General features: G+C 37.8%; 1 pseudogene; it reads left to right on the top strand.

The window, feature by feature from the left end:
• Positions 1–1,905: 1,905 nt before the first annotated feature.
• On the top strand, positions 1,906–25,060 carry LOC114902450 (annotated as a pseudogene).
• Positions 25,061–26,498: the final 1,438 nt, after the last annotated feature.

The raw sequence follows: 26,498 nt of genomic DNA, 5'->3' as shown, positions 1-26,498 counted from the left end.
TCTACAAAAAGTATGTGAGCTCTGGGGCTTCCCTGGTGGCACAGTGGTTGAAAGTTCGCCTGCCGATTCAGGGCACACGGGTTCGTGCCCCGGTCCGGGAGGATCCCACATGCCGCGGAGCGGCTGGGCCCGTGAGCCATGGCCGCTGGGCCTTCGCGTCCGGAGCCTGTGCTCCGCAACAGGAGAGGCCACAACAGTGAGAGGCCCGCGTACCTCAAAAAAAAAAAAAAAAAAAAAGTATGTGAGCTCTTTTCTTCACTTTGCCACATGAAGAAAAGGTAATGAGTCAGATGTTAGTTTGTTAGATGTTAGTTTGACATTAATATTTCACAAAGCACCATGATTGCCGTATCTTTAGAAACAATGATTATACTACTTTGCTTACATTTTCTCAAATCTTTGGATGCAACCCAGAGAAGCAAAGTCACCGTAATTTTACAGTGGAGGACCCTAGAAGGCCAATGACTTGCTCCAGATAGCCCTCCCCAGGAATGGCAGAAGGCCTGAGGTTCAGTGCTCTTAAATCAGCCCACCTCAGGAGAAGGAACCCACTCATAAAACCCTCCTGTGGGCTCCCCTACTGAAATCACAAAACAGAAAATCTCAGACTAGTATGAATACTTTTATATAAAATCAACTAATCACAAGTTCTTTTTTAGCATGTGATTTTTCATTTATCTTTTTCCCAATCACAGAAAATTTTGCTCCCACATGAGATGAACAAAGACCACATAATCCTTTTTGGAGCACCAGGCAGATTAGACATTCCTATGCAGTGATAATATTGCCTCTCTACAACTAACCTATTCCGTAGTAAACTATTGAGAAAATAATTTTCTAAAATCATTCCTTCTTGTATATTTGTGTTGCTCAAACTTTCCTATAATTTCTATTTGAATGGAAAAAAAAATCAGTATCAGTTTTCTGGAGAAAGAGAGCGGCACACACTCACCAGCTGACCTGTGCAGAGACAGGGCACCAGGTTCCAGTCCCAGGAGCTCCCAGCCATTTAAATGATGCTTGTACCGCATTAAAGGAGTCTTCCCACCAAGCCTCCAGCAGAGATATAATACTGGCTGAATTCTGAACTTGTAACAAAAGCTGCTGTTTCCTTTCACAAAGCATCTTGGCCTTCAATGGGATAAGCTTGTGTCTGCCTTCAAAGTAAGGAATGCACTGTCTTTACATTTAAACTTGAGATCCAGTTTAGATAGATCACCCTTCAGAGAGGACATACTTCATTTTAAAGACAGGAGAGAAAATGGCCATTTGCTGTTCTCAGTGTCCAGCATTCCATCGATCAGAATCCAAAGAAAATCCTCTGCAGACGTCAGGCATCAGTCAGCATGTTGTTCAATAACAATTGAGCTAGCCATACGCAATTTAATCCCCCTGCTCTCTCCCCAGCCTCACCCAGGAGAAGCAGCAATGCAATTAAATAGCATATATTGTCACTCTTCCACAAATGGAATGTGGGTGGTAAGTGGGAAAAGAAGCAGATACACTACAAAGACAGTTAAAACATCACCTAACCAGAATAAAAAAGGGCTCTGCTCACTTGAACTATGAACCAAGAGTTCATTCTACTCAAGTTCAAGGGTGTTTATCCATATTTAAAAATGTGTGCGTGTTCTGAGACTAATGAATGGTCAGGGTAAGGTAAAGCAAACCTAACGAGTGACTACATTGATATATCACCGCCCAATTTGTTTTACCTGAAGCCAAATCTAAAACTCAATTTGATAACAAGAATAAAGCAGAGCTTGCTAGTAATATAATAGATCCTACTTTCTGTTGATAACAGTTTCTGTAAGGAGATGACTTCATTAAAATTAGAATACCCAAAAGGTATCTTCCTTCTACTTCTGCCTGAGGAATGGAAACAGAGGGTTTCCATAGCTCAGGATGGAGAAGCAAAGCAGTCTCAAGTTCCCCACCTTCCAGCCTCCGAAAGAAGCTCATAGCACTTCTGAGGTTTCCCAGAAACCTTCAGCTGGTAACAATGGTAAGCCGACAAGGAGTGAAAAGCTTCCCTCTGGAGATGCCTTTACACATAAAGAAGATCAAGCCACACAAACTGTAGGTCATAAATATAGATAGCATTTTGGGACCGCAGGCCTCAGCCCTGTAAGGACGGTGAGGATGGTCGGGGGATTACTGGCAGCAGTTACATCTGCAACGGGCAGAGGTAAGAGAAAGGCATAGAGAAAAGAAAATTGAAAAAGCCCAGTTCAGAAGAAAAAGAGAGACACAGCCTCTCTCTCCCTGCGTCCTCCCAACCCCCATCACCAATCATTCATTCCCAGAGTGCGAATTTAGATGGACAAAGATGCCGGCGCCTTAGCCTCGCTTGCCTAAACTGGAGTCTGTGGACATGGGTTGGATTTGCTCATTGTGAAAAACTCTTCTGACAGAAAATCCCTTCACTGAGGCTTCCAAATTTATTTTCTCTGTGCTCAGTTGGACAGGAAAAAAAGAAACAAGTTCATTCAGGAATCACAAAAGCCCCACAATGCTAAAATCTTCCTTCCTTTTAATTTACTCAATGGTATCTTGGATTGAAAGCCTAGGAATTAATCTTAAAACGTGCTTTAAATTTTTTTTTTTTTTTTTTTGCGGTACGCGGGCCTCTCACTGCTGTGGCCTCTCCCGTTGCGGAGCACAGGCTCCGGACGCTCAGGCTCAGCGGCCATGGCTCACGGGCCCCGCCGCTCCGCGGCACGTGGTATTTTCCCGGACCGGGGCACAAACCCGCATCCCCTGCATCGGCAGGCGGACTCTCAACCACTGCGCCACCAGGGAAGCCCCTAAAATATTTTTAAAATAAAACCTTTCTCCCTGTCCTCATCTTGTTACTGCACAGCTTCTGTCTCTGGTGCCATCTTTTTATCGTATCAGTTACTGAAGGCCAGTCAAGGAGCACTGCGGATCTAGTAGTAAAAATGACAAAGTCCCTGCCCTCGTGGAGTTGAAAATCCAGCGGTTATATATTTTCAGACTTCCGGCAACACCTCAGTCACTTCGTAAAACCTGCAGTGACTGGAACTACGAATATTCAGATCTTGACTAGAAAGCTGCTTCACAAGCTTCACGTGCCTGGTTTCAAGTTTCCAACTATTTCTAGATATCTTCAAATGTCTCCTCAAGGCCACTCTCGTCTCATAATTAAACTTTTATTCGGAAAAACATACTGATCCTGGACAAGAAAGCCCCATAGTCTATTAGAGATTGAAATATTGGGGTTAAATTCTTAACTCCTACTGAAAATTTACTGTTGTGTTTTAAAAAACATAAAACTTCCCTTTGGGGTTCGTAACAGCTTTTTATAAAACCTGTAAGTGTATTTTTTAGCCCTTTTATTTTGGTCAAATAAAGAGCACTGAATTGTGGTTAAAATGTAAAAATGCAATCTCAAGCCTGTTAGTCCTAAAGACCCCTGAAGATGTTCTGTGTGCCTATAATCCACGAAAAAATTTACATTTTTATTTTAGAATTTTTTTTTTTACTCAGGAATTATTATCTGTTAGTAGCTCTAGCATCACAAAGGAAACAACTTATTGGTAAGAGAGAGAGAAGTTTGATCAATACTTGAAGGTTTATATTCGCATAATGTCAATTATAGAAGTGTTATTGGGATAGTTTGATAGAACATATTTTAGTTAGACACAAAAAAAGATTATTTTCTTGGTTGTGATAAAACTCTTTTTAATTGTTATTCTTTATGTGACTCCAAATTTAAGCCATGGGTGTTTTAAATTTTCATGAAATAATTTATATTTGCATATAAATCAGTAAGGCTTAAAAGCCAGTAAATGTGGCTTTAAGTGACTGGGCTATTATTCTATACTTTTTATGGACCATGAATTATAGCCCTCTAACTCAGTATTCCCTGGCCAGTAAATTATTAGCAAAAAGATCTCATTGTTTTTCAAAATTAACTGTAGAAAGATGGCAAAATGTAATCTTAGAGTATCATCAAATTTGCTGAAGATCAAACATCAAATCAGTGATAGACACTTCAGATCTCTGATTTTCCAACCCTATGCCCTTATCATTAAACCACACACATAAACACTTTCAGCAATTTCAACAACCAACGCTACGCTCAGCAGAGTTTCTGTGTAGTAGATACTGCAATAAATATAAAAGACATAAAATATCTTGTTTCGATAACACAAACATTCAAAAAACAATCCCCTTAGGGCTGCATTGCTGGTACCAGAAAACTGAAGTGCTCTAAAGTGCTACTGATGTATCCATGGGTAGTTAGTAATTTTTATAAAGGTCTGGATTATTTCTGGACGCTACTACATGTATTTAACTGTCTCCTCCCTGCCCCACTGAGTGTCCCTGAACTGCTTCACCGTAAGATATTCTTTTTATTGCAACCTTTGTTTAATTAACCTATAAATAAAATCTGTTGCTAGGCAGTCAGTGTTTCTTGCTTTAGGCATGACCAACACTTTTCATTTTATACTTTTACTCATGCAAAGTCATAGTCCACGAATATGGAAGCCAAAGTCTAAAATTAAATCAAACTTTCTTTGGAAACCACATTTTCAGAGGTAAGGCATAGTAACACCTTTTATGTGACATGGTGTTTGTATCACTTCTAAATCAAATCAATCATGGAAATACTAAGCGCTGTACAGTATGTGTTTCCAGCTAATAGGAGCCAGGTCATTCAGACCCACCCTCCCAATGAAACACACTAGGCATGCTGGATAAAATATAAATAATTTCCTGTTAAAAGCAACAAATAGCTGACATGATAATAAGGAATTCCTAGGCAAAACTGAAGGAAAATGGAACCACTGGGAGATAAACAAGCAGAGAAATTCCTTTTGTTTCTTGAGTGTATTTCCTAGAAAATTTGAACTTTCATTTTGAAAACTTCATGAGCAAGAGGGCAGAAGTCAAAGACCAATGTCTACACAAGGTGCAGAGTCTAACGGGGGGCTCCCCACAATCATCTGAGACCTCAAAAAGCTATACTCTTAAGCTAGGGGTAGAATAATAAATAACCTGCCCTCCAGCAGAGGTTTTATTGCCTGGAGTTTCAACAAAACTCAAGCCTTGAACTTGGTTTAGGGTGATTTCCAAAGCATTTGTGACCACAGACCCTGGCAGAAGTAAATATATATCTTCTCTGCAGAAGTTACCTTCATCCTTGACCTCAAATTATCTATATAAATAACTCTGCAAGAACAATGACCAGCATGTAATCAAAGACAACCAAGCATACAGCAGAAGCCACAGAGCAGAGAAACAGACTTATAAAGACTTGAAGTGATGGAACTATGAACAAGGCCCTGACACAAAAGAGGTGAATTAAAAGAAAAAAAAAAAAAAAATCAGTTCTGGTCCCCCAAAGTAAGATCACTTAGTTGGGAAGTTAAATAATCTGAACTCTTCAAACTAGTTTTATTTCATTTTTTTCTGTACCTTTCCACCAAACTATACTACTTTGCATAAGAACAAATAATAATAAATGTTATATAAATGGGCAATATAAGCAGCAAATGAATTGTAGAAACAATATGTACTCTAGGACTTTAGAACACTATACTTATTTCTTTTCTTTTTTTTTTTAAACATGGAGTAGAAGTTCTCTTAACAAACCTTTACTTAACAGAATGTCTCCATTCCCTCTGCATACTGACTGATGGCCACCGTATTAAAAGCTTGTAGCTTAATAGCTTTTCTTTAATATGTGTACATTCTTCTCCCACCAGTAAAGTCGTACTCTTACCAAGAGCCAGGTATGTTTATTACTAACCTTTTTATCCCAGTTGTAACTGTTATTGCAATTATATGATTTAAATGAAACTTATGAAATATGGGTAAAAAAGAGTTGTGGGCTTTTTGAAAATTAATATAAATGCTTTGTAAGGACTTGATAAAGATGAATCCCTAACAAATATTGCTGTTGAATTATAGGTATGGCTGAAATAATTGTAAAAGATTGGGGAGGCGGCTTTGGAAACCTAGAAGTTCTACAATCAGATGGTTTTGCAAGTGTCTTTAAGTTCTGACTCTAATTAAAAGATGCCAAACTGGAAAATATAGATGAGACAATACCTTTAAGTAGGTATTGTTTATTCAAAAAAGATAAGGTGAAGCCCCAAACAGTGGAAAATTCGTAAACAAAACATTCTTAAATGAAAGATTATGATCCTACATCAAACCATTGGTAAAAGAATTCCAATGTATACGTTTCAAATTTTAAAAAAAACCAAAAAACGTTTAAAGTATGTATGTATCATTGTTTTTGGTTCTCCACTTTAACCACCTTTTTTTTTTACTAAGGGATAAAATAATAGCTTTGCTAATGTTATAAAATAGAGCTTCTTTTGTGTGGTAAAGGGTCTTGAGTTTGGGTTTTGAATTCCAACTTGGGTTTTATAACTTTGGGTATATTATCTAGCCTACAAAGACTTCAATCTTCTTTTATATAAGTGGGGATAATGTCTATCAAATAGAACCAAGAGAACTCGCATATGTAAAACATCTAGTAGGTGCTCAATAAGTAGTAGCTACTATGATTATTGTTTTGAGAAAAAAACCATGAATATAAAAGCATGAAAGGGAAGGAAAGTAGACTTGTAAAACAGAAAAACAGGGAATAAATAGGAAATGAGATAGGCTCACCCCTCAAACTAGTGTGTGTAGAAAGACAATGCTGATCACTTTGGTTAATCAACACCAATAATATGTTCACACTTCTTAAAACTATATGGTAATAATGAAATCCAACACGAACCTTGTAACAGAATAAATCTTAAAGTCAATGAACATGTGCTATGGTCAGTATGTTTGTGACCCACCCCCAAAATTCACACCTTGAAATCCTAATGCCAAATGCAATGGTATTAGTAGGTGAGCCTTTGGGAGGTAATTAGGTCATGAATGAGATTAGTTCCCTTATAAAAGATACCCCAGAGAGCTCCATGCCTCCTTTCCACCAGGTGAGGATACAAGGAGAAGCCTGCACCTGGAAGAGGTCCCTCATCTCACCTGACCATGTTGGCACCTGATCTTGGACTTTCAGACTCCAGAACTAGAAAAGATAAATTTCTGTTGTTTATAAGCTACCCAGTCTGTAGTATTTTGTTATAGTAGCTTGAACAGACTGAGACAACATATGTGCCTTGGAAAGTATTTATTAGCCCCTATGAAAGCACAGCTCTTTACAGTTATAATACTTAAATAAATTCAGTACCAAAGATTTAGACCAGGCCTCAATCAGAATAAAGGGACATCCTACAAAAGCTTCATTTTGATTGGAAAAACAAAGCAAAGAACAATTACCATTTGGCTAGGAGGTAGGCATAGTTCCAAATGGAAGGCTCTGTAATGGTTTCTTTTGCAAATAGATTTATTACCAAGGCAAAGTAACAAATAGGCAAGAGATGGAATGCTTTTTCACTCTCATAATTAATCCCTAAAATTCAATTTTAGTAAAGGGCAAAACTGGTCCCGTTACAGGAATAGTTTTAGAAGTACAGTCAAACAGTCCATCAGTTTGGCACATCTATGAAATATTGTGAAGAAAATTTGTCAAAATAAATGCCTTTTTCACTCACAAGATTGGAGATAAAAATGCCATCTTTCCCGGAAAAAAACAAAACTAAACAAGACACATAACCACACAGTAGGAACTACAATTGAAGACAAAACCCTGTATGAGGCACTTTCATAATTTGCCTATATTTTTTCCCTGCAGTGTCAGCATTAGGATTTTTACAGAGGGAAAAATATTTATGAGTATACTCAAGAAGAGCTGACTTTGAATTTGGAAGAGTATTTCTGGATAAATCAGAGCAGAGGGTTTCAATTATCTTCCACACCTCACTGGGGTTTCTGCAGAGGCAGCTCGGGGGTCCTTCTGAAACTAAAGCAGCTCCATGTGCATCTCCCTTACGTGTTGGAAAACTCCCATTTTAAGAAAAGGGTCTGGTGCTTAAACAAACGACTAGAAAACTGAAATAAACTATATAAATTTGTAGTCATGTGTGTAAATTAAAATTGATAGAGTTTGCTAGCCCTCTGCTGGATGAAAGATATTAAATCCAGTTGCTCTAAAATATTATTTGAGGAACTAAATGTTTTCGTAAGGTTTATAGGACAACTTTAATGCTTGCTATATGCATTTTTTTGTTTAGTGGATACTTTTCTGTTATTGCAGAAGAGAGATAGGAAATATCCGCTCTGCCAAGCCATATAATGTAACATTAAACTAGAAGAATCTAATGCAGGTTATAAATTAAAATACTGTGCAGGTTTCTTAAAAATAAAAATAGAAATGGAAAAAAGCAAGTAAACTTTGCAGACAAGAAATATATTTGTAGGTTGTCAGTTGTCAAATCCCAACCCAGGATTTCTCTTAACCTCATTCTAAGTTAGATCAATATTATTTATAACCAATTTAAAAAAGTATTTGTTGATGCAGTCTCAAACTGTACACTAATATGCACTGTCAGATCTAATCTTACACACATTTGATTAATACAATATAGTCAGGTTTTTGTTTAGAGTAAGAACATTTCTAAACATCATGGCAGAATCAGTCTAGAATATTCATCTCAATTTGGATGTGCAATTTCTGAAGCAAATCACGTCCTAGAACAATACTATTTTTACAAAAATTGTTTCACAATTTAACTTTCATGCTTACATCAAACCCAAATGGAAAATTAGTTCATGTATATTTTTAAGTCTCTGTAGTAAGCCTTAAAATGAATGAGTCTTGAAATAGTCTGTTTAGGTCTTGGATCAATTTCTGGTTAATTTCATTTCACATATCCAGTCTTTTCAAAATCCCATCTTCCTGTTGTAGGACTTAAAACCGTTTCTTACTTTTAACCCTCTCTTCATATGCCCAGCCTCTGTCACTACTTCTTCCTAAACCAATTGATAAGGTTTTGCCTGGTTCACAGTCTTCAATTTTCCCATCCCCACAGCAGAGGCCACCTGATGTTCACTTTCAAATTCTGCTAATCTTGTTCCAAGGCAAGAAGGGTTTAAGGAATTCATTTCCAATTCTCCAAAATGCAGGACCAACTCACTTTTACATCTCAGTTTAGATAACTGGGCTTATGCTTTGATGTCAAAATTAATCCCAACCTGAGTTGGTAAAATGTCTATGACTTCAAAAGTGCTACCTACTGACAAGAGTTGCCTGTTACCAACTGCCCATCATTCTACCGAATACCCAGAATGACTCCCTTCCTGGATTCCCAACTCCATGCCTTACCTGTCTGCTGGGACACCGCTGTTATGCATATTAGATCCTCTCAATCTGCTTGGATTATCACCTATTTCCTGGAGCCATTTTCGAGTATCACCCTGACCACTGAGTGTACTGAGTCTAGCTATTTCCTGTTTCTGCGGTTCATTGTGCTTAACCTAGACACTGCTGGAGGGGTTCCAAGGTACTACGCTTATTACCAAACTTATGTTCTTCACCTTCACCCATTATATTTTATTTCACTTATTTTAAATCATAAGACTCACTTCACTTGCTTTTTTTAAGGATCCTGCCTTCTCCTTCAGTTTTTTTCTCAATTACACATGTTTTTCACAATTCTTTTCTCTTCTTCAAAAAAAACTGTCTAGATTTATAAAGCTCTTTGTGTTAATAAGGTTTTCAAAGTTTTTTTAAAAGGCAAAATCTGCTTTTCTTTTTCTTCACGTTTGCCAACCCAGAATTCCCACAATGTCTCCATCAAAATCACAGATCACTAACTTTTGGGGAAAAGGACTGTAGCATTTCACCCAGGGAACAGGAACATCAAGCAGGGATTACATTCTTAGCTTTCACTACTGAAAAAAGAAACAGGCTGGGGAATGAAAATGCGGACAAATGAGGTTTACCCTTCAATCTGTTTCTAACGTTAGCAAATACTCATCAAACCCCAGGTTTCTGAGACCCTTGATATTTTAAAAAGTACTGCCCAAGTCAGCATTTTGTCTGTCTTCTAAGGGAAAGAATAAGAGGCATGTAGGAGGACAGGGACACAAATGACAACTAATACTTTTTAACTTCCTAAAATCCAAATATTTGTCTTTCATTACAAAACTAGGCTTAAACATCTTCCTCTTATTTTATATTTAAGTAAACGTTCCATGAGATATTTATGCAATATCATAAAAATTTACAAATGGATATATCTAACATGTATACTCTATCAACTTTATACAGCTGACTTTTAAAACACTGGCAATAAAACTTATATTCCTAAATGATGATGAATCATTCAAGACACAAATCATATTCAGTAATGCATTTCCAGAGATCCTATGTGCTTCAAAAGTACTAAGCACTGGGCTTCCCTGGTGGCAAAGTGGCTGAGAGTCCGCCTGCCGATGCAGGGGACACGGGTTCGTGCCCCGGTCCGGGAAGATCCCACATGCCGCGGAGCAGCTGGGCCCGTGAGCCATGGCCGCTGAGCCTGCACGTCCGGAGCCTGTGCTCCGCAACGGGAGAGGCCACAGCAGTGAGAGGCCCGTGTACCGCAAAAAAAGAAAATTAAAGAAGTGAAAAAAGGTGAAAAAGTTCAAATCATCTTGACATAAGCCGTGTCACAGTATTTGTGTTCCAGATTAAGCCAATTTCATTGTATGCGATGGATTACAGCAAAGAAAGTTCTATTTGTGATTTAATTACATCAGGAGTAGACAAAACAAGGACGTAGTCACATGGGTTTGATGAAACAGATAATACTTTATTATTAATTTTCCTAAGTAGAGGAAGGTAAGTAAATTAAGTAAATCTAACAAAGAGGAAAAGTAATTCTATGAAGGATGGTACAAAATAATTATATATTGATATACGTTGTATTAACTTTTTCTTTTGGCCTGTTTCATTCTCCCTGTCTCCCCTCTCCATGTGTCATACCTTTCTTCTGGCTCAAAGAGAGGAGAAAAATTAGACAGATAGGGGAAAATAACTTGGAGCAGAAAAGAAAATGAAGTCATTCCTTGGGGACAATACATGATGAGAAGGATAAAGAAGAGGATGTTCTAGAAATCCAGCTCAGTCTAGTTATGTGCTTTCAAGACACCTGGAAATACCTTACTAAGTTACCAGTGACCTCCATGCTGCCAAATCTTATGGAGGGTTGTCAGTCCTCATATTATTTGAACTTCTAACAGTATTTCATATAACTGAATATTCCTTCCTCTTTTGGAAAACTCTCTTTCCTCAGTTCTGGCTCTAGAATCTTCTGTTCTTCCTCCCATCATTTTAGCTAGGCTTCAGTATTCTGTGGGGTGAACTCATTTTCCATTATCTGAACTCAGATGTTCCGAACTGTCCTGAGGTCTTCTCTCTTCTCACACTACACGTGTTCCCCAGCAGCAGCAACTTCCGTGAATAGCGGCCAGCCAAAAACCTGGGAATTGTCCACATTCAACCTATCTTGTATCCATATTGTAAATTTTTCACTTAAATGTGTCTTCATCATGTCCTTTCTGGTTTTGGTATTAGAGTAATGCTGGCCCATAGAATGGTTCTATTTTCTGGAAGAGATTATAGAGAACTGATCTTATTTCTTCCTTAAATGTCTGGTAGACTTCATCAGTGAAATCATCTGGGCCTGATGCTTTCTTTATTGAAAAGTTATTAATCATTGATTTAATTTCTTTAATAGATACAGGCTTATTCAGATAAGCCTTAGTCTATTTCCCTTTGTATGAGTTTTGGTAGATTATGTTTTTCAAGGAATTGGTCTATTTCCTCTAAGTTGTTCAAAATATTTCTTTTTTAAAAAATATTTATTTATTTATTTGGCTGCATCGGGTCTTCGTTGCAGCAAGCAGGATCTTCGTTGCGGCATGCAGGATCCTTTTGTTGCAGCGCGCGGGCTTCTCTCTAGTTGTGGCACGTGGGCTTAGTTGCCCCGCGGCATGTGGGGTCTTAGTTCCCCCACCAGGGATCAAACCCACGTCCTCTGCATTGGAAGGTGGATTCTTAACCACTGGACCACAAGGGAAGTCCCCAAAATATTTCTTTATTGTCTTTTTAATGTACCTGGGATCAGCAGTGATAGTCCCTCTTTCATTTCTGACATTAATAATTTGTGTCTTCTCTCTTTTTTTTCTTGGTTAGCCTGGCTGGAATTTTATCAACTTTATTTATCTTCTCAAAAAACCAGCTTTCGGGTTTGTTGATTTTTTACATTGTTTTCTTATTTTCAATTTCATTGACTTCTGCTCTAATTTTTATTATTTCTTTTCTTCTGCTTGCTTGAGGTTTATGTTGCTCTTCCTTCTATAGCTTCCTAGGGTGGAAGCTTAGATTATTGGACTTTGGATCTTCTTTTGTAAAACTGCATTCAATGCCGTAAATTTCCTTCTAAGCACTGCTCCTGCTGTTTTGCTTTGCTTTGCTCATCTTTATTTTTTAATTTTTCAAAATAGATTCAACACATATTACACATATAAGCAAACAGAGAAAAGAAAGTGAAACATGGCTAGAACTAAGATGTTAGGCCTTATTTATCACTCTATTCAAATCATACATGTATATATGTGTTTATGTGTATGTGCAAAAGAAAAACGTCTATAGGTATTTTGATTTTTTCTCTGAGCCAACAGTTAACCCAAATTTCAAAGCTAGCTTTCTAAAAGGTAAGATAATTAGCAGTCCTCAAATATCTGCAGCATATGACGTTCCTGAATCTAAGTCCACAATTTCTCTTGACTGTATCTGAAAATTAATATCCTTTCAAAGAGGATCAGCCTTAGGCAAAAATTAGAAAGTTTTTCAACTATATACAGTGCTTCCTGAAATAAATATGTATCAAAAGCAGATAGCTCTAAAAATGACCTAACATTAATTGATCCTGATTTATTTTCCCTTTGGATTAGGAAAAAGAGTAAACTTTGATAGGAAAATAGTCCCAAGCTGCATAAATTGGGCACAACTGCATCCTGGAATCTATTATTCTTACCATCACAGCTTGAAGAAGCCAGATCTACCAGAAAAAAAAACATAAGCTAGGACTCATTTAGAAAAAAAGAATTACATGCTGAGTGTCTAGAAGTCCACCATAAACAATCTGCATGAGTGCTATTAACTCTAGCAGATGGCCCCACCAGAAATATACCTTTCTGTGGCCAGACTTTAGGGGACTGAATACTTGTCATCAAAGCGTGCCATCTGGTACAATCTGGTGCAAAGATCACATCATACAGAGAATTCTAGCACAGCAGAGAGAGAATGAGTGACTTACTTTGAGCAAGTCCAATAAGATAAAAAGGAAAGGTGGCACTGGACAATTCTATAAATAACAATCTTAGCTAGAAGGGAAATTAAAGGAGTGGTAATATTTTGCCATAGAGAGGGCCAAATCAAACAGCCCATGATGGCATTGGAGCCAGTTAATACTGGTTTGGCCCAAGGTCAACCGGTGGGTGGTCCAGAAAACTATTTACATGACCACTGTGGCAAAGTCCACTTGTTATTCCTCAACAGCTCTTCTCTCTTCTGCCATAATAAAGGCTATATTTTTCAGTCTCACCTGAAGCCAAGTATAGTAATGTAACTATGTGATAACCAATAGGTTGTTTTTTAAAAAACGGCCACTTGCAACTTTTGAAAGTGTCCTCAATGACAAGGAATGAATACCCTTCTCTACCTTTCCCCTTTCTGTTAGACATGATGATTAGAGCGTGAGTCATTAGTTCAGGCTGTGAGGTGGAAGCCTCATGGTGAGGATGACAGAGCCGAAAGAGAAAAACGACCCTGGATTCCTGACCCAGTGGAGTACCTTACCAGTCCCAAATTATTTTATGTGAGAGAGAAATGAACTTCTCTCTCACTTAAGCCACTGTTACTATGGGTTTTCACTGGTTCTAGTGATAGATGAATCAGTGAATTAACTAATTAATTCTAATGATGAAGAGAGTAGTGAGCCTTTTGGTAAACAAACAAACAAACAAAAAACTCATCCAATCTTTTTTTCAAGTGATGTTGAGAAAGCTGAATGGCCACATGTTAAAGAATGAAATTAGGACACTCTCACACCATACACAAAATAAACTCAAAATGGCTTAACGATGTAAATATAAGACATGACACCATAAAACTCCTAGAAGAAAACATAAGCAAAACATTCTCTGACATAAGTTGTAGGAATACTTTCTTAGATCAGTCTCCCAAGGCAAAACAAATAAAAGCAAAAATAAACAAATGGGACCTAATCGAACTTAAAAGCTTTTGCACAGCAAAGAAAACCATAAACAAACATGTTTGTTGTCTTGAACAAACATACATTGTTCAAGACAACCTATGAACTGGGAGGAAATATTTGCAAATGTTGCGACTGACAAAGGATTAATTTCCAAAATATACAAACAGTCTATACAGCTCAATATCAAGAAAACAAACAACCCAATTAAAAAATTGGGGGGAAGATCTAAATAGACATTTCTCCAAAGAAGACATACAGATGGCCAAGAGGCACATGAAAAGATGCTCAACATCGCTAATTATTAGAGAAATGCAAATCAAAACCACAATGAGATATCACCTCACACCAGTCAGAATGACCATCATCAAAAAGTGTACAAATAATAAATGCTGGAGAGTGTGTGGAGAAAAGGGAACCCACTTACACTGTCGGTGGGAATGTAAATTACTATAGCCACTATGGAAAATAGTATGGAGATTCCTTAAAAACTAAAAGTAGAGTTACCATATGATCCAGCAATCCCACACTTGGGCATATGTCCAGAAAAATGAAAACTCTAATTTGAAAATGTACATGTATCCCAATGTTCATAGCAGGACTATTTATAATATCCAAGACATGGAAGCAACTAAGTGTCCATCAACAGATGAATAGATAAAGAAGATGTGGTATATATATATATATAAAAACACACACATAATGGAATGTATATATACTACATATATACAATATATATGTGTGTGTGTATATGTGTGTGTGTATATATGTGTGTGTGTACATACATACACACACACACAGGAATATTACTCACTCATAAAAAAGAATGAAATATTGCCATTTGCAGCAATATAGGTGGACCTAGAGATTATCATACTAAGTGAAGTAAGTCAGAGAGAGAAAGACAAATATTATGAATCCACTTATATGTGGAATCTAAAAACATGTTACAAATGAACTTATTTGTACAACAGAAACAGACTCACAGACACATAAAACAAACTTATGGCTACCAAAGTGGGGGGTGGGGGTTAAGGGATAAATTAGGAGCTTGGGATTAGCAGATACACACTACTATATACAAAATAGATATACAAGGACCTACTGTATATAGCACAGGGAGTTATATTCAATCTTATAATAACCTGTAATGGAAAAGAATCTGGAAAAGAAAATATATATACATATATAAAACTGAATAGATATATAAAACTGAGTCACTTTGCTGTACACCTGAAACTAACACAACATTGTAAATCAACTATACTGCAATTTAAAAAAAAAAACAAAACAGGGCTTCCCTGGCGGCCCAGTGGTTGAGAGTCCGCCTGCCGATGCAGGGGACACGGGTTCGTGCCCCAGTCCGGGAAGATCCCACATGCCGCGGATCGGCTGGGCAGGTGAGCCATGGCCGCTGAGCCTGCGCGTCCGGAGCCTGTGCTCCGCAACGGGAGAGGCCACAACAGTGAGAGGCCCGTGTACCGAAAAAAAAAAGAAAAAAAAAAAAAAAAACTCATCCAAATGGAAAAAGAAGTGAGTCGCAGAAGATTTATGTAATAACAAGGTCGTCTTCATAAAACAGGGAGAGCTGGCAGCTGTCACAGATATTTAACTCCTCATCAGCTCCTGAGTCCTCTCATATTCGAACTTTATAGAAAGAATTGGAATAATGAACTCCGTAAGACACTGGGGCACAAGCTACACTACTTTGGCCGCCCTTCAGTGTAGCACAGTGGGGAATGAGTTCCAATCAGTCCCTTGGTACCTCAAGGGCACTGGTGCTGTGTCAGTGGAACCTGGAGACAGAGCAGTGGGCAGTGGAAGAAAAGCAGTGATGTGCTCAAACGCCTTATGGCAGCCGATGAGATGGCTCACCAGACTTGATCATGAGCACGTGCTAGATCCCACCTAGAGACCCCACCTCCCAAAATACAAGAGTGGTGAATGAGGGCAAGAAGAGTAGGCTTCTCAGGAGACCGAGATGGGGATATGGGTCATAAAATAAGATATGTGACTATTAAACTAACGTTATTTGTATCCATGGCTGGTGAGGTCTAAGAAAATTTGGACATCCAGATGTGGTTTCCATCTGCCAGTGCCTGAATTACAGTTAACGAATACAAAACGCCACATACACGAAAACTATAGAAGAATATAAATATGAGCATGCGCAGACAGTGACATGTACAATATAAATGTATTTAGATGAGAAACTAAAACAATATAAATGTATTTAGATGAGAAACTAAAGCAAGGGATAAAGATTCCATAGTTCCTGGAAAGCAGAAGGAAAAAAAAGTATGCAGTGGTGGTGGCCTGAAGGAGGTGAGCAGAAAAAGCTTAGAAAAAACTTAGTAGTGGTCCAGATTTTCTCACAATTGGTTCTAACCAATCTAATTGGTATGTGAGGTTCTCCTTTTAGTATTTGAAGAATTTGACTTTCTATAGATGAATTATTAACATACTTATAATCAGAAAAATACAATATTTGCTTCATCTATTCTAATCTAGACTCTTTCCCTGGTCCCCATCATCATTTTATTTATGGTTCTTCTTGTCTACTGCTGGGACAACAGAATAATAGAGAGAAATAATAAGGAGAAAGGACATGCCAAAACATAGTTCAAGGTCTGAACACTCCCTATCTTCAGGCAAACCTCCCAGTTACCCAAACTCATCAATAAAATGGCTTCAAATTAACAGGGCCATTGTTTTGTGGATCCTTCATTTTCACCTATATATGTACAATTTCAGAGTTCTTAGAGCATCTAACCAAAATTAAAAGCTGCCAGAAAAAAAAGGCACAAAAGAAAAAACAGGTAATACAATAAAGATATATCTTGAAGAAGTGTCAGCATAGCAGAGAGAAGTTAGCCAGAGAGAAGTAAGTCTCTTCTCTGAGAAAAAGAAAATCAGTATAAACCTTCCTCTGTGAAAAAGTCCTGAGCAACAACTGCGTTAAAGTATCGCCCAGTATCAGAACACTTTTTCCATATTGGGGGAATCCCAAGACTAGAGGGAGACAGATCCCACCTCCCGTTATGGAAGACCTGATGTTCCATTTCACGAGCCCTGTGGATTAGCACATGGTGCATGATCTTAGCTGATGTGTCATTGCTCTTTAAATTCACCTGTTGCTTTGAATCTAGCAGTGATGCTGTTCTGCCTAGATACCACTTGAGGCCAGTCACGCTACAGCATGAATTGCAGCCACACTAAATTAAACATATACTTACATCTAAACCGTATTTACAAAAACAGTGCTTGTGACCAAACACAAATAAAGGTCCCCAAATCTAATTTTAAAATTCAATATAATAGTAAAAATTTTTTCTGGAGAAGAGATGGGATTTGGTTTTGACATTTCAGTTAAACACCTCCATCAATCCAAAGATAACTAAATATGTTGATTATCTTGATTGTGGTGATGGCTTTTCGGTTTATATGTATGTCAAAACTTATCATATTGTACACTACACTAAATATGCACACTAAATATTTATGTCAATTATATCTTTAAAAGCTGCTAGAAGAAGACACACACACACAAGAGCTATATATAAACACATGTATACAGAAATACACACACATATACACATACACACATACATACACACACATATACACACACATTCACACACAAGAGCTACACACACACACACGAGCTATACACTCCTCTCCAGATCAGTAAATTTTTTCTGGCCCTCTCAGCGCTGAAGTCATCATTTTGAATCCATAACCAAAGATCTTTCTTCAGATATATGTCCAAATTTTTAAACTTTATATAAACATGGTTCCCTTGAGATTGTCTCTTTTCTAATGACACAAAGCCTTTTTCTCAGAGATATGTTGATAAGAAAAGTATTTATTTGTAAATCTGATGACTAAGCAAAATAGCATTCCTATGGTTTTTAAGAAACCACTCTTTTAAAAAATTTTTTTAAGTTATTTATTTATTTATTTATTGCTACGTTGGGTCTTCATTAATGCATGAGGGCTTTCTCTAGTTGCGGTGAACTGCGGCTACTCTTTGTTGTGGTACGTAGGCTTCTCATTGCGGTGGCTTTGCTTGCTGCGGAACTCTTTTTTTTTCAATCACAGAGTACCTCAATGGGATATGACTTACAGATGTATTAAAATAAGCAGAAAAAATGACCCAATTTAATTTGCATTCACTTTAACATTCAATTCAATTTAAATATTTATTAAATGTGCTGGCCACATGTTCACCAGGAAAATTTACCATGACTAATTGAGAAAGAGAAATAAAGGTAGCAAATGAAGAAAGGTCCAAGAAGTTCTACTCATTTATAAAATTTTCATAATATACTCTGGTCTAACATAAACCCTGGCTAAGTTGATTATGAATCTGGGACAGGTTTTTCAGGCAAAGAAGAATTAGTCAACTCCAAACACTTAAGTTTTTGGTTATCGTAGAGTTGATATTTTGCTATAAACTTTATACCCAGAAAAGAGAAGCAACAAATTTCAGAGAGTTTTCCAGTGGAGAGCAGACAATTAGGGTGAATTCACTGTCTTTCACTCAACGAAGATTTACTGTGTGCCTGCAATGATTCAGCCAGTGTGCTCACATACTGCCTAGACAATAAGGTGACAGAAAGAGGAGAGGACAGCAGACTTTTATTCGAAGCTTTGATAAATAAGGTATTACATTTTCAAATAACAAATTATTTCCTATAGAAATAATGGATTTGGGATTAGATCTAGGCAATTAGGGTATATATGTGTGGCTGAAACAGTAATTTAATAATTTGAGTGATTTTCTGAGCTTCTAAAAGTACCCAGTATAGTGCCACAAAAGAGTAGTCATCCAAACACAAATTCTCATCATTAAGATAACAAATGCATAATATTTGCCAATTCTATAAAATCTATAAAATAGTACTATAAGCATTTTACAGCATTTTATGTTGTCATATAATATCCATGAAATCCAAAGATGTCAAATGACAGGTCCAAGGTCAAGAGAATGGGACTAGAGTATAGTCTGTCTAATCCCTACTCCAGTGTTTCCTCTACTGGGCTCTAACTAGAAAATCTTCCTCCTTTTAACTTCAATTTAAAAGCATATTTATATTGGTACAACTTTGGAAAACAATTTTGTACTGCCTCATAAAATTGAAAATGTGCAAAAAAATGCATATCTATTTATAAGTATAGGGGATTCTGAAATAAATGTATTATCTCACTTGCCATGTGATCAGTAAGGTAATACAGTACATCAGATAAACAATAACTAAAATAACCAATGCAGGCATTTATTAACTGCATACTATGTGAAGGATGGTCCATACACCTTTTAAGCATTACTTCATTTAATCCTTACAATAGAATGAGGTAAGTATAGTTATTACCTCTATTTTCCAAGCAACTAAATGAAGATACAGAATTAACTGGTCCAGAATCAATGTAGCAAGTGGCAAGGAAGGAGGAAACTAAAATAGAGGTATAGTAAGTGACTTATTCAAGGTTGCACAACTAATTACTGGCAGAATCCAATATCTCTAGCCCAGTGATTCTCGAACTTTAGTGTGTACATGAATCACCTGTTGATGTAAATATAGGTTCTGATTCCCTAGGTCTGGGCTGGCATCTGAGATTATGCATTTCTTACAAGGGGATGCCCATGCTTCTGGTCTATGGATACACTTTGATTAGCAAGGATTTATACCATTGTTTCTGCCTCTATATCAAGTTACTTCTCACTAATTCTTCCATATATTTATTAAGCTTAATAGTTATTAAACCCCAGTCCCCACCGTCAAGAGTAAGGGCAGTTTTGCACTGTGATAAGTGCTATATATAACTTTGCTGTTGTGTATAGCATAGACTTTGACCACATGGATTTTAATCCTATAGTCAGATGCCATTCTAAATAAATCCAAATATTCTAACTTTAATTTTCATCTTTGTACATTACTAAATTTTAAAAGTAACTTTGAGAATGTACACTGACTCTATTCAAACCATCTTAGAGGAGAAAAATAATGTTTAGAGTGGAAAAACATGATTTTATTTTATAAGATTCTACCAGTCTTCATATTAATGAATCTTGTTTTTATCTGTCATTATAGTACCTATGATGAAAATTCCTTAAGTTTCATACAATACGTTCCAGAAGCCCAGTACACTTTAGACTCCTGCACATTATTACAATGTCTGAAAACAGGCCTTTGTGAAATTCAGTGGAGGCTGGAATGGGTGTCTGAGAGAGACCAGCAGAGAGGAGGTAGAGAAGAGTGATTAAGAGCAGACTTGGAAATCAGACTGCCAGGAAACAGATCTCTGTGCTCTGTGAATTTAGACAAATTTTATTCCCTCTCTATGCCTCAATTTTCTTATCTATAAAGTAGGGATGGACTTCCCTGGTGGCACAGTGGTTAAGAATCCACCTGCCAGTGCAGGGGACACGGGTTTGAGCCCTGGTCTGGGAAGATTCCACATGCCACAGAGGAACTAGGCCCGTGCGCCATAACTACTGAGCCTGTGCTCTAGAGACCGCAAGCCACAACTACTGAGCCTGTGTGCCACAACTACTGAAGCCCATGCGCCTAGAACCCATGCTGCACAACAAGAGAAGCCACCACAATGAGAAGCCTGTGCACTGCAACGAGGAGTAGCCCCCACTCAACACAACTAAAGAAAGCCTGCACGCAGCAACGAAGACCCAATGTAGCCAAAAACTAATTAATTTTTTTTAAGTAGGGCTACCTAATAGAAACAAATGAATTAATTAACATGGAACTTAAAATACTGGCATGTAATAAGCTAACAATAATGTTAGCTACTGTTATTAAAAACTAATTTGTATAATTTTCAAAATTATTCATGCTGATCCATTCTTTGATTCAGAAAGGAGAACTATAGACGTTTGGTAATTTTTTCTTTTTAATCACCCTTAAAATTGCCAATTTGCATGAAATTCATAACTATACTCTGGGAAAAATTTAATAATGACAAACATGGCAGAACACAAAACATTTAAAAATAGAGAGAGAGATCAAGGAACACATCCTATAAAGGCTGTCCCAATCCAAAATATGATCAAAAGATCTGACTACTACTTTGTTTGCCTAGATTCCTGAATTCAGAATTCAAGGTAACTTGGAACTATATATATATATTTTTATCCTTTGTAGCTTTATAAGAGAGAAGTCAAAATTTCATGCTGTGTTGGTTTGTATTTCAATACGATGCTAAAGATGACTGATAAGAAGTATTTTTTAAAACAGCAGGTGCAATCTGTGCTGAAGTATTACTGCCAAAATCAGGTTTTATGATATAGTTCAGAGACACGCAGAATCCATACCACTGTAGTTCAGGAGGCAGATTGACGGAGGTTCTTTTTTTCTCTTTGCACCCGTACACCTGATGGTCTCCATACTCTGTTACTTGTATACCATTGACACCCCGTTGTAGCCCCCAAAGTCTTTGACTATCAGACATCACAGGGGTGTTTGGATCCTTTCAGCCATAATTCCTTCACTGTCTCAAACTCAAATGCCTACACAGGCAAGCAGGTTATGTAAGCATAGGAAGTGGAAATGATGGTGACCAGATCGCATATGCCCCATCTAAAGAGGGCAACTTCCATTCAGCTTCAAACCATTATGTTCAAGTGGGAATGCTGGCCCAATATTATCAGATATTCTTTTTTTTATTGGAGTATAAATTGCTTCACAATGTTGTGTTAGTTTCTGCTGTACAACAAAGTGAATCAGCTACATGTAGACATGTATCCCCTCCCTCTTGGACCTCCCTCCCACCCCCTCCATCCCAACCATCTAGGTCACCACAGAGCACGAGCTGAGCTCCCTGTGCTATACCAGATATATCAGATATTCTGATTTTTATAGAGAAGCTGGAATTTCAGACTTTTATGTAAAATCTTCTATCAAAATATTGACAACTAAGTCAATTTTTAAACATTACGTAAGCAAAACAGAATATGCCTGTAGCTTAGGCCATGTATTTTCTAATCCCCAGATTTTATTGTACAGGATGCAATTTGAGCAGACAAACTTATATAAAAACAACCCAAAAAACAACCAAAATCCAAAAAAGGAAACTTTAAATCCTTACAATGTCAGTTACCGGCGCCATTTAAGAACAGATCACTCAGGGTTAATTTTCAAGAACTTATTCCTAAATAAAGTTCCCAAATCTCAGGCAGCCTCCTCTTAGAAAAGAAATCTCAGGAGGATATCTCTTTTTGTAGCACCATTTAGGTTTTCCATTTTAGAACTCCTTTTAGCACACCTCAATAATATTTTGAGATGCCAAAAGAAATTAGATTTTGGAAGGAGAAGGAGTTGAGTAATGATTTATTATGTAAAATGGTAGTTTATCAATTATTTGGTATTTTTATGAAAGTCATGTTCAAGGTTAGAATAATTCTTAGAAAGAGAGAATGTCACTGAGAAATCTTATATTGGGGGAAAGGCTTTAGAGTTAGCAGGTATTTCTGCATTAGCCAGGACCATTCCATGTCCATAATATGATTCCACAGACTTCTTGGTATGAGAGCACTGGATCTAATAGTATTAAGTATCTGAAGGATGGCAAGACTTTGACTTCACACAGCTTTTACTTATTGCTTGATTCTACACAAACAACAACAATCAAAAAAATCACATTTCATAGCATTTTACAAAACTATTAATGCCTCTGTAAGTCTAGGTGAAAATTCCTATGCCCTATGAACTAAAGATTATGTTTCACATTTCTTTTTCATCTCTTTTTAAACTATTAAAACTTCCTTTCAACTGCAAATCTAGCATCTTCTGTAACACCTTAGATTACAGAGGGCTCTATTTATAGGTTTTCAAGGTATCTTCATGCTCCTTCACAATGGTAAAGTAGGACAAAATTAGGAGACATATTCAAGAATCTAAAATGTTGGGCTTCCCTGGTGGTGCAGTGGTTGAGAGTCCGCCTGCCGATGCAGGGGACATGGGTTCGTGCCCCGGTCCGGGAAGATCCCACATGCTGCGGAGCGGCTGAGCCCGTGAGCCACGGCCGCTGAGCCTGCGCATCCAGAGCCTGTGCTCCGCAACGGGAGAGACCACAACAGAGAGGCCCGCGTACCGCAAAAAATAAATAAAATGTCATTTTCTAACATTCTTTAGTGCTTTGGTAATAATGCAACATAATATAACATGCTAAAAATTAAAAACAGAAAGGAATAGCGACCAATTAAACACGGTCATAAAATGTTTGCAGCCATTCCCATCAGGAGACAAATTGTTTTTCCCACCCATTGAGTCTGGGCTGGCCTTGTGACTTGCTTTGACTAATAGAATGTGGTGAAGCAGCACTGTGGGACTTTCAGAGCCCAGATCTCAAGGCACCTTGCAACTTTCATTTCCATCTTCTTGGAATGCTTCCTTGACACCACCATGAAAAAAGCTGATCGAGCCTGCTAGAGTATGAGAGAATCTAAATTGTTGTTGTTTTAAACCATTAAGTATTCTGCTGGTTTGTTATGCTGTGATAATTAACTAGAGCAGAACTATGGCTCAGAACAATCAAATGATGTGTTTTAGCAGAACTGGGACTCATGATAGGTGAGACCATGGACATTAGAGCCAGAAAGACTGTATTCCAATTCATGATCTGGTCATCCAACTTCTCGGAGCCTCAGTTTACTCATCTGTAAAATATGGTGCTAATGATGTCTGTGTAACAAATAGTGGCACATGAGCTAATGTAAAAGACCCAAATACAGATAAATGTTAGCTGCCTTTCCAGCTCAGGTCATTTGTCTTCTGTTTCATTGTCTTTTGGAGACATAAAATGTTCTTCCTTTCTAAATAACATTTTGTAAAAGATTAATATTCTGAGGTTTTTGAGCTTTGTTACATAAAGCTCATTAAAGCAACACTGCGATCATGCTTTTAGGCATGTGAGACCAGTTGTTGACGATGGTGTGCTCTGAAAGTCTCCACTTTAAAATTATGTTTGAAAATTAAGAAAGATGTTAATGTTCTGCTCACATGGACATGCATATGCTAAAACACCACTGCTATCTGCTCATTCCTAGATGAACTGTGACTGTTGCCAACCACTAATGAAAGGCCCCCTCACATAGCCAGAGAGACTCCTGTGAAAAACTCCTAGTGACCCAGCTCTCAGGGAGCTGCCTATACCTCTGGAGAACCCCAGAGTCCCTGAGCTCAGGTTTTACACAGCCTGTGGTATCCCAGCATCAAGGGATAGCTGACATAGCAATTTATCAGCCCTAAACCTATCCAGTGAACAACACTCATGAGTGAATTAAAACTTCTTATAGAGAGCATACAACGCTGTTCTAGGAATTCTAGAAGCACTTAAATCTTCAAAAACAGTATAATGAGGCTCTGCAGATGCCACCAACGTCAACACCCAGCCAAGGTCAACCCACCCTGTTCTTTGACATCACAGTCAAGGGTGAGACCTTAGGCCACGTTTCCTTCAACCTATTTGCAGACAAAGTTCCAAAGACAGCAGAATACTTGCATTCTGAGCTCTGGGGAGAAAGGGTTTTGCTGTAAGGGTTGGTGTTTTCACAGAATTCTTCTGGGGTTTGTATGTGATCATGGCACTAGTGGCAAGTCCATGTAGGGGGAGAAATTTGATGATGCGAACTTCTTCCTGAATCAGAGTCCTGGCATCTTGTCCATGGCAAATACCAGGCCAACACAAACAGTTCCCAGTTTTGCACTTGCACCGTCAAGACAGAATGGTTGGGTGGCACACGCAGGTAACACGAAAGAGGGTATATAGTGGAAGCCGTGGAGCACTTTGGGTCAAGGAATGGCAGGACCAGCAAGCAGCTCACAATTGTCCACTGTGGACGACCCTAATAAATTTGACTTGTGTTTTAACTAAACCACCAGGTCATTCCTCCTGTAGCTCAGGAGAGCACCCGCACCCCTCCCCCACCAGCAGGCAGCATCCTGTAATCTTCAGGCTCTTGCTGCAATTCTTCAAGGTCCCCCTTTTCCTATATCCCTGCAGGTCTAGCTGGCTTCCAGACTTAGGTTTATGATTATAAACTAACAAACAAACAAAAAAGAGTACCAATGAAAATATTACATGGAGAAAATTTATGTTCAGAATCTAGAATTTATTTATCACTCATTTCTAAAAGTTTCCAGCCAGGATGTAAGATAATAAAGCAAATAAATTTTAAGCAATGATAACAGTCATTCAAAATATGTGAAATCTCCTGAAAACTAATATTACTTGAGCATGAAACAGTTGTTAAAAATACATTACTGGATGGACCTAGAGTCTGTCATACAGAGTGAAGTAAGTCAGAAAGAGAAAAACAAATACCGTATGTTAATGCATATATACGGAATCTAAAAAAAAAAAAAAGTGGTGCTGATGAACCTAGTTGCAGGGCAGGAATAGAGAGGCAGACATAGAAAATGGACGTGAGGGCAAGGGGTGGGAGGGCGAAGCTGGGGCAAAGTGTGAGTAGCACCGACATATATACCCTACTGAATGTTAAATGGTTGGTTGGTGGGAAGCAGCAGCATAGCACAGGGAGATCAGCTCGGTGCCTTGCGATGACCTAGAGGGGTGGGATAGGGAGTGTGGGAGGGAGGCTCAAGAGGGAGGAGATATGGGGACATGTATATGTCTATGGCTGATTCGCTTTGTTGTGCAACGGAAACTAACACAGTATTGTGAAGCAATTATACTCCAATAAAGATCTAAAAAAAAAGGTACATGTACACCTTCCCTATGACCCAGTGATTCACTTCTAGAGAAATAAAAACATATGTCCACAAAAAGAAGAAAGAAACAAGTCACGTTGACTCCCGTGTTCATTGTACCATTATTCCCAGTAGCCAAAATGTAGAAACAACTCAAGTGTCTATCAACAAATGAATGGATAAACAAAATGTGGTCTATACATACAATGGGATATTATTCACCCATGAAAAGGAATACATTTGTGATGTATGCTACAACATGGATGAACTTGAAAATATGCTATGTGAAATAAGGCAGTGACAAAAGGACAAATATTGTATGATTCTATTTATATGAAATATCTAGATAGGCAAGTTCATAGAGACAGAAAGTGGAGTAGAGGTTCCCAGTGGCTGGGGTAAGAGGTGGATGGGAGATATTGTCTTATGTTTATAGTTTCTTTTTGGAGTGATGGAAAATATTTGGAAACACAGAGCAGTGATGGTTGCACAACAGCGTGAATGTAGTTAAGACACTGAATTGTACAATGAAAATTATTTAAATGACATATTTTTTGTCATATATATTTTATCACAA

The sequence above is a fragment of the Monodon monoceros genome, unplaced genomic scaffold (genome assembly GCF_005190385.1).
Source record: "Monodon monoceros isolate NGI ecotype Baffin Bay Population unplaced genomic scaffold, NGI_Narwhal_1 Super_Scaffold_20, whole genome shotgun sequence".
NCBI classification, from domain to species: Eukaryota; Metazoa; Chordata; class Mammalia; order Artiodactyla; family Monodontidae; genus Monodon; species Monodon monoceros.
The sequence above is the reverse complement of the archived record's forward strand: the minus strand, read 5'-3'. Positions and strand labels throughout refer to the sequence as shown.